The 10,202-nt window shown below is 34.0% G+C and overlaps 1 pseudogene; it reads right to left on the reverse strand.

Annotated features, from left to right (window-relative positions):
• Positions 1-1,900: 1,900 nt before the first annotated feature.
• LOC149176218 (ethylene-responsive transcription factor ERF017 pseudogene) lies at positions 1,901-2,350 on the reverse strand (annotated as a pseudogene).
• Between the last annotated feature and the right edge of the window lie 7,852 nt (positions 2,351-10,202).

Consider the following 10,202-nt stretch of genomic DNA (forward strand, 5'->3'; position numbering starts at 1 on the left):
ATGAGTTCTCAAACGTTAGTCTGGAAGTTGTTGATCCTTGTTTTATGAGTTGGAATCATAATCTAAATGTGTCAAAGTGAGTTTCTATCGTCTCTTAATTTCTAACAAATAAAATATTAAATAAAAAAATAATGATAAAATATAATATTTATTCAATAAAAACTAATAGCAAATCAATTCAATTTATTAAATTTTTATTTTGATTAATAAAATATTATATTCATATCATATTAGAATAAATTAAAATTAATATTTATAACTATAATATTTTAAAGTGGTGCTTACTTTGGAAAAATATTTTTGGCATGTCTCCCAGGTGATCAATTGTATTACGATGACTAAATCATATAGCCATGCTCCAGGCCATCCTCTCCTCGCCGATAGGAGAGAGATTTGATCATTCTCTCCCCCGAATACAGTTTTATTTTTATTTTCCGTCTTTGAAACTGGGAGGGAGATGTGATGATTCTCTCCCTCGAATACAGTTTTATGTTTATTTTCCGTCTTTTAAAGTTTTAAGTTTCATTAATAATTTTTGTTTTATTTTGTATGGTTTGAAGGGCATAAATATCTATGAAGAATTTATGAAAAAGCTTTTAGAAAATTAGTTAACTTTGAAGAATATGATTATAGAATATAATTTTTGTTAATTAATAATAAAATTTTATTATTTTTGGTGTGGAAAAAAATATAAAGTTTTATTTATAATTATTATATTTTGTAATTTAAAATTTAAGAAACGTATATATAATTAATGCTATACATATCACATGGAAAAAATAAATTATAAAAATTATAAAACATGATCTCTGAAATAGACAAAGACATACCACCATAATAATAATAAATATTCTATTAAGATTAAATATATATATATATATATATATATATATATATATATATATATATATATATATATATATATATATTTTCATTTATGTATAAGTACTAAATTTATATAAATGTAGATAATATTATTAAGAATTAATATTTATTTATTTTAATTCGACATCTAATAAATATTTATAGGAATAATAACAAATTCGATTATTTGAAGTCTGAATTTTTTTTTAATCTTTACATCAAAAAAAATAAAAATAATTCATTTATTAAAAATATCAATAAAAATTTACATTAACACTTATCTAATTTTAATAATAAAAAATCAACATTATATTTTAACTTTTAGCTGCAACATTTTCCTATATCAAAACTATATATATATATATATATATACAATAAAAAATTAAAACATCACTATATTGACTTACCCTAAATCGCATATAATATAAATATAGAAAATTTATAGCTTCAAGTCCTTTTTTTATATAAATATATTAGATGTTTCTTACTACATATAATTTTTTTGGTTAAAAGATGAATTTAAATTGTTTAAAAAAGTATGGGTTGTTACAAATTGCATCACTGCATTCCAAAAATTCCCTGGCCAAATTTCAGCGAAAATTAACCTGAATAGTTACTAAAAACCCAAAAAATACGTTTTACTTGAAATGATTGTACATTAACAAAAACTACATCTTTATTAAAATGATTCTACATATTATTGTTGGTAATGATGATAGGTTTACAGAGTAAGGAGGTTGTGGTACAATGTCTATGGGTTGAAGTTGGTCCCCACAAATCCCAGTGGCCCAATCCCAGGCAAGAAGAAGGACAGTTTGAATTTGGGTTTTGTGGCGGTCCAGTCCTAGAAACCCTATTCGTCTTCGAAGTTCCAGAGCTCTGTATCAACAGAGATGTCGAACTCATCATCCTGCGAAGTTGGTACGAGCTCGAAACCCAGTGCTTCGTCTATGGACGGGATTTTTTCCAAATTAAGGTACCAAACGAGATCTAATCTCGCAAACAGAGATTGCCAAAATGCCAACAACTCCGATTTCTACTGCTCGTCGCTCGACAGCTTCATTTCCGAAGCAGAACACAACCACGAGGGCTCTTCGTTTCCATTATTGTCGATTTTATGGTGGAGGGAGGGCTCGTCTTCACTTGAAGGGAGTTCGTTGAAGGCATATTTGGCTGCGGCAACACGAATTTGCTGACGAGAAAGAGAAGACGATGAAGGAATCGAGGGCACGGACTCGAAGAAGTTGAATTTAGCTTTGGGCCCTCTCAGGCAATACATTGCGGCGTCGAAGGCCCAGGCCGCCTGTTCGGCTGTATGGTAGGAACCCAGATATATCTTCTCTCTCGATTTCAGCATCCGAATTTCAGATACCCACTTTCCCCATTCTCGGAGTCGAATTCCCTTAAACTGCCGAGATGTTTGCCCGACATCTTCGATTGGTAGAGCATGTTCATCGTCACGTTTTCGCGGGGAAGGTTTCTCCATATTTGGAGACGCTGAAGGCAGTTGTGGGGGGAGGAGTGAAACATAACCCTATATATACAGGACTGTAAGTGGAGAAACTGAAATTGGCCATGTGTTTTTTGTGGGCGAACGATATGTGGCGTGTGCACTTTCTGCGGGGAGGAAGCTTGCACAATTAGTCGGAAGGATATGGCACATTGAACCGAGGTGTAGTCTAATGATTATGCTGCTTTTTTGTTTAGAAGTAATGGAAATTTGGTGTTGAATTTATTTCTATCATCAAAAATATGATTTAAATATTGTTTCCAAAAAAAATTGAGACAACACTTCATGTATATATAATATCATATTTGATTAATGGAATATAAATTTCTTTTATGGAAATTTAACAACATAGAAGATGATGGTGCTTATGTAGCTAAAATTCACTCTTATATTGGAAATAAACAACGTTTTAGAAGAATAGATTAGAACTATGATAATTTCGAAAAATGCATTGAACACTATATTCTTACCATTAACTCTAACAATACACTATATATAGTTATTATGTTGATAAACATGTCTATTTTGGAATAGGGCTTCCAAAATTTTACTTTAATTATTGATAATTATTAGGTGGATGGTAGGGATTTAACCTCCACATTATATTCTAAAACATTCTTAGTAGTATTCACAAATTAAAAGTTGATATTTATCTTCAAAATAGTTATGTCTTTTCTTCCCTTTGAATTAATTTGATTAATGAGAAAAAATAAAAAATGAAAAATTTCATATGAAATGAATTACTTTTAACTTATATATTAATTATTTTTATTACTAATAATAATAAATTTATAATATAGTTAATTTTTATGTGTTTTTTTAACAATGTAAGATGTATCATAAAATAAGTGGGAATTTACTAGCCATTTGATTTAAAAGAGTTCTCAGGCTCGGTGAAAGAGTTAAAAACATACTCTATATATTCTTGGCATATACTCTTACTCTATATATTCTTCGCATATATTCTTCGGTGAAAGTGTTCTGAGGCTCGATGAAAAAGTTAAACACGTACTCTATATATACTTCGGTGAAAGAGTTTTGAGGCTCGGTGAAAGAGTTAAAAACATACTCTATATATTCTTGGCATATATTCTTACTCTATATATTCTTCGCATATATTCTTCAGTGAAAGTGTTCTAAGGCTCGGTGAAAGAGTTAAAAACATACTCTATATATTCTTGGCATATATTCTTACTCTATATATTCTTCGCATATATTCTTCGGTGAAAGAGTTCTGAGGCTCGGTGAAAGAGTTAAAAACATACTCTTCGGTGAAAGTGTTCTGAGGCTCGGTGAAAGAGTCTGCGGGTTGCGGTGGGCACGGGCGATCTGCAGTCAGTTACCAAAGATTACCAAGGGCAGACAGGCGATCTGCAGTCAGGTTTTCTGATATCAGGTGCACACATTCCTTATCTTTTTCTTTTTCTAATACATATTTGCTCATATAATTTCAAGTATGAATATTTCACCACAGTTACCAAAGATTACCAAGGGAAGACCTAGCACAGTTACTCTACAAGGCCTTTATGAGTATATAGAGTCTTTATAGAAACGTAGAGAAGAAAGAGAAGCCAAGCTACAAAAAGAGTTAGAAGCCATGCTGGAAAATAAATTTGCATCTCTTGAAGACACGATCCAAAAACAAATAGAAAATAAAATAGAACTACTAGAGAATAAAATGGAGGCAATGGAGACTAGACTGCAGGTTATAGAAAAACATAACCAAGATACTAACCAACCATCCCAACAAGGAGATGTTGATACTTTAGAGAGCCTTAAAATGAAAGACATGATTAAAGAACTAGAAGAAAAAGTTAATAGCCGCCTCACCCTAAATAATGTGGTAGATAAATTAGATATCAAACCAATTAAAGATGAAATGAAAAAATTAATAGAATTAGACCACGAACGTAACAAAAGGGCCTTAAACCTTATAATATTCGGTTTAAAAGAGGAAGTAGATGAGGATACTTTAGCCTTAGCCCAGACAGAACTACATAATAGATTACAAATTGAAACATTGTGTCTCACAGAAGCAACAAGGTTGGGGAAATTAACCGAGAATAAAGGAAGACTAATCCGCATAAAGGTGAGCTCCACTGATCATAAGCACGACATACTTAGTAAAACCTCAAGTCTAAAAGGAACGGGAATATTCATAAATGAAGATCTCATTCCAGAAGACCAAGCAGAATTAAGAAAGGAGGTTCAAAAGGTAAAATAAGCTAGAAAGGAAGGAAAATGGGCAATAATCAGAAATAGAAAAGCCTTTATTCGAGATAGAAACCAAAAAGATAGTAATCAATAGCAATTAAACATGCTCCGGATCCTTTCTTGGAATTGTCGGGGCTTCCCATGGAACAAAGGCCCCAAGCTAAGTTGGATTTCAAATGATGTTGATATTATTTTGCTTGTTGAAACTTGGGAGCACGAAGAATCTAAGGTCCCTAACATAGATGGCTTTACGCTATGGTCTACATGGAACAAGCGATCCTCTCGTAGAGGCATTGGGGGAATAGCTTGTTACATTAAGAAGAACATCTCCCCCCATGTTAGGATTTATAAAAACGACCCTCACAACCAATATAGTTGGATAGAGATCAAAGACATTAATAATAAAAAGTCCTACATAGCAATATGTTATTTTCCCCCCATTAATTCTAACTTCTATAAGAAGAAGAATCTAGATAAAACTAACCCTTACAATGGTTTAGAGAATGATATTTCTAGCCTAAGGAATGACGGTAATATCCTTTTAATAGGTGACTTTAATGCTCGAACTTCAAACAACCAAGCTATTTTTCTAAGCAATCATTCCAACCCTAATCCTCTTTGGTTAGACGAAGACCCTACTCTGGCTAGCAGGTACAAAAGGAACTCTGAAGATCTAGGGGAAAATTTGTTTGGGTCGGAGCTAGTCAAGCTCTGTAGCGCTCAGGATCTCATAATTTGCAACGGTCTAAAGAAGTGGCCCAATTCTAGCAAGATGACCTGCATCCATGGACTTGGTAGCAGCGTGGTAGACTACGTTATTTCCGATCTCCCATTATACAACGAAATAATAAATTTTGACATCTTAAACGACCACGAACCTGACTCTGATCATAGGCCTTTACTTATAACTCTCAATTTTGTCATGCATAGAGCTCCCATAGAAAATAATACTTATAGCCAAAAGAACTTAATATTTGATAGAAATAAAAATGATCTCTTTCTAAATGAATTAAAAACTAATTTTCTTCCTTTATCTAATATAGACAACATAGAAGACCTCTATCATAATTTTACTACAACCCTCTCATATTCTATTAACAAGTTCTCAATTGAAGTTTCAAATAATAAAAGAAATAGCAAAACCAATCCATGGTATGACAAAGATTGTAAAAGTGCAAGGAGAGCAATTAAGGAAGCTGTTGATGAATCTCTTAAAATGGACAAGATAAAAATATACAAAGCCCTAACTAAAAGGAAAAAGAGGCAGTACATTCGTCAAAGACAGGAGAATCTCTTACACCTCTCTAAGGTAGCTCCTAAGAAATTTTGGAGGCAGATTCTAACTAGGAAGACTAAGGATAATAATAAAATTGCTCTTCACGATTGGAATTCCTATCTTAAAAAGCTTTATGAATCTCCAAATGTCATGGACAATTTGGAAACCCTTCTCACAACGAAAGAAGTTTTCTCTTTAGAAGACATTAAGTTTGGGGTTAATCACCTCGCTAATGGGAAAGCTAAGGACATTGAAGGTTACCAAGCGGAAATCTTAAAAATTGGAGGTCTTGTCCTCATCCCCCACATCCACAAGCTTTTCAATCAAGCAGTCAAGCAAGGGTTCCCTAAACCTTGGACTAAGAGCCTCATTATCCCTATTTTTAAAAGTGAGGATACAAATAGCCCCTCTAATTATTGAACAATTATGATCAGCCCTCTCTTAGCCAAGTTATATGGTAGTATTTTCGAAAAGAAGTTAAGCATATGGCTTGAAAGTGAAGGTAAGCAGGCTAAAGGCCAAGCAGGTTTTAGAAGGCATCACTCAACAACACACCACCTTGTTACGCTTAGGATCATTGCGGAGGAATGTCGTAATTATAAATCCAATTTATTTTGTTGCTTTGTGGACTTTAGAAAGGCTTTCGATACGGTTCCTAGATACAACCTTTGGAATAGATTAGAAGAGCTAAAGGTTCCTCTCGAGTTGAGAGCTGTCGCTATAAGGTTATACGAGAATGTAATTGCCAAGCTAAAGAGCAATGAAGGGTGGTCGAAAGATATTAAGTGTAACATCGGAGTTAAACAAGGTTGCCCCCTCTCACCTACCCTATTTGGCATTTACATCGATAAGCTCGAAGGCTATTTAGAGGAAGCAGGATGTGATGGCACAATCTTAGCTGGGATAGTCGTCATCCTTCTTCTTTATGCTGACGATCTTGTTCTTTTGGCAAGGTGCCCATTTGATCTTAATAAGCAACTCAGGCTTCTTAAGGATTTCTGCTCTACCATGGGTATGACTGTTAACACTGACAAAACAAAAGTTATGATTATCAAATCCAAGAAAGACACTTACGCTAATTTTATGTATGACAATAATAACTTGGAGGAAGTGTATTCTTACAAGTACCTAGGAATTGATATTCATCACAAGCTCAACTGGAACCATAGCATTGAGAAAAGGATTAATGGGGGGTGGAAAGCTTACTTTGGTATTGAAAATAATTGTAAAATAGCAAACCTTGTAATGTGGGATAAAAAGAAGTTCCTCTTTGAAACTTTAGTCACTCCTGTTATCTTATATGGCTGTGAGGTTTGGGGTTGTAGCATCTCCAGAGAATCATGGAGAAAGATTGAGCAAATCCAGAAGCGTTTTATAACTTATAACCTAAAAATTAAAAGTAATACACCCTATCCTATTCTCCTTATAGAAGCAGGTCTTTCCCCTATTGAGAGCCTAGCTATGCTTAGGTTTCTGTTGTACAAACACAAAATCAGTAACATAGACGATCATAGACTTCCTAAGCTAGCTTTAAATTCTAGCCAAAACCACCTAAGGCTCAATCGAGGGTGGCATAAAGACACAAGGGCCTGGTTAAACTATTGGGAGATCAACGAAAATGATGCATTGCAAAACATAAATAACATTAAAGATATTGTTACTTCTAAGTTCAAAAAAAAAATGTGGTGTGAGAAAGACTTAGCGGCTAAAAGAAAATTGAGTTATTATAAGAAGGTCATCAACCCCACCCTAGAAGATCAAAAGTATCTCTCTATTTTAACTAGCTCAAAGAAGAAAATTAATATAGCAAAGATTAGAACGAATTCTCATGAGCTCCATAGTGAAACAGGTCGTTGGGCAGTTCCTAAAACGCCATGGACGGAAAGGATCTGCCATATATGTGAGAATAGGAACATCGAGGATGAAAACCACTTCCTCTTAGAGTGCCCCGCGTATAACCACATTAGATCTCAGTTTCACAATCTTTGCTACAATACTGACCTTCCTAGCCTTTTACAATGTCAAAATTATAGTGAGCTCGGGAGGCTTCTCTCCAAGCTTTTTGAGCATAGGAATAAAATCTTAAATCAAAATAGATAATTTGTTTCTTTAGGTCCGATAGACCATTATTTGGTCTCAGTGGACGTTAACCATCATCATCATCATCATCATCATAAGTACCCTAGTAATTAATAAATTTAATCATTTTCATTATTTATTATACAAATATTTAAATATATACTTAACTCTTATATGATAGAAAGAGTTGGAATTTTTATTGTTTTTCAAATATTTCAAAAAGACATAATGAATATTTTCTTACCATATCTAATAATCTAAGTATCCAAGATAACATATTTTTCATTGTAATTGGACTTGTTCTGTAAAAATCCACGTGAAGTTTATGCTTGTAGCAGACATTTGAATGAAGAAGTTATATGCTCAACTCAATTGAGGGCACCCCAGTTCCTCTGTCTGTCAAGGAAATCAATGTCTTTCTTCTGGCATTTAGGCACAACTAGCGGGGAAGAGTATGTGTTATTTAGTAGGGTTACTGTGCATAGAGAAATGGAGGTGTTCGTTGAAATTTCATCTTCAATTATTGAGCTCTCTTGGTTCATCAACAACCTTCCACTGCAAGGTAGCAATTATGTAGAAGAAAAGTCCAAGGATGTGTCACTGGAAGAGGTATCTACATCTACTCTAGGTAACTCTAATTCTTTCTTGGCTATCAATTTCACTATAGGTTAGTAGTATTCAGAATCATCGAATGCTATATGTTGCACTTGGTTCAGTAAAATTGTCTTGTGACTCATTTTCTAGTTGTAAGAGAAACAACTGGATTGTATGTGAGTTAGGTTGAAGGTCTGGGGGAGGGTCTTTCACTATTCCATTTACTGTTTTGGTGTTTGTCTGGAGTTTGAATGCATATTTTGTTGGAAAAAGTTGACAGTCGAAAGGTCTGAGTATAATTTTATTTTTCCACATTTAAATCCTAGTCCTATATCTATTAGTTGACTCTTAGTTTAGGGTTCTGTGCATGGTGTCTCAAACAGGGCTTATACTGTCACTATCTCAGCCCAAGTTATTTGGTAATGCTTCACCAAGAGGTTCAGGCCCAAAATTTGTATGATTTGTTTTCTTGTAATTGTCTATAACGTAAAGACAGATTGTCCTCTAGCTTGTGGCCCTTCTCACACTAGGAAAATTCACAAACTTTGTGTATTAACAAGTGGGTTTTGGAGAGAGTTTTTCTCTCTCTTGGTTGACTCGTGGATAACATTCAACAAGTATATAGTGTAATATTGCTTTGAGTTTGTTTGGTTGGAAGTTTCCTTCAGCAAGTGCCCAGTGGAAAAAGTGACCTTGTGGTGGCGAGTGGCGAGTGTATGAGCTGGCAGGCCAAGGATGTTTGTTATTTGGGAGTTAATATCTATTCATTGACCCACGTCAGTGATTTTTTGAGTATGATACTATACTTTCCTTGGCCAGATAACATGAAAAAGAAACAAATGAATATTTGTAGAAGGGAAAGGGGGTGGTGGACGAGGCCCTGAAGGCCAAAATTGGGATCAAGAGCATGTTAGAGAGGTGGAAAACGCTTTCCAGTCAATAATTATTATAGAAATTAGAGATGAGATGCAACAATTAGAGACAATTAACTACAATGATCAGCATGAACTTTGATATTCCGAGCTACTAGAGGAATTTGGGTAGTTAATTACAGATCCAAGTCATGCTAGGGGTTGACGCAAGAAATATTTTTAGTTATTCCTGTATTACAAAATTAAGACTTTAATGGGTAGAATTTTAATGAAAGGAGAAGTTGATCAATATGTCATATTTCCTTCTTTACAACATGTGTTTTCACATGGAGAGAATGGACATTTGAGTGGCTAAGATCAAGCATCACATCCTATGTTTGACATCTTCACCTGCACCTCTAGGTTCTAGTGCTCCAGGCCCTGAGCCTATTAGTGTTTGATTGTTCCTGTTAGTGATAATATGGATGAAAGTTTGTAATATTAGTAAAATGGTATTGCAAGTAATTCTTCCATGTCTTCCATGTGTTGTGATTTGTCATTGTGAGTTCCCAAGCATTAGTCTCGAAGTTGTTGATTACTATGTTATGAGTTGGAATCATGATCTAGATGTGTCAAAGTTAGTGTGTTATGTATTATATATTTGTAACTAATATGATCAACAAAATATTGAAATGTGTGTTTTGTGTGTGAAATCTCTCTCATCTCTCAATTTCTAACATGGTATCGAAGCTGCTACTGGATTGACTCCCTCAAGGTAGGGCCAAGAAGATGTGAATGAGCCTAAGTTTTAATG

This window comes from Pinus tabuliformis, chromosome 4_1 (genome assembly GCF_031772625.1).
Source record: "Pinus tabuliformis cultivar Carrire ecotype Pingquan chromosome 4_1, CPIR1, whole genome shotgun sequence".
Taxonomy (NCBI): Eukaryota; Viridiplantae; Streptophyta; class Pinopsida; order Pinales; family Pinaceae; genus Pinus; species Pinus tabuliformis.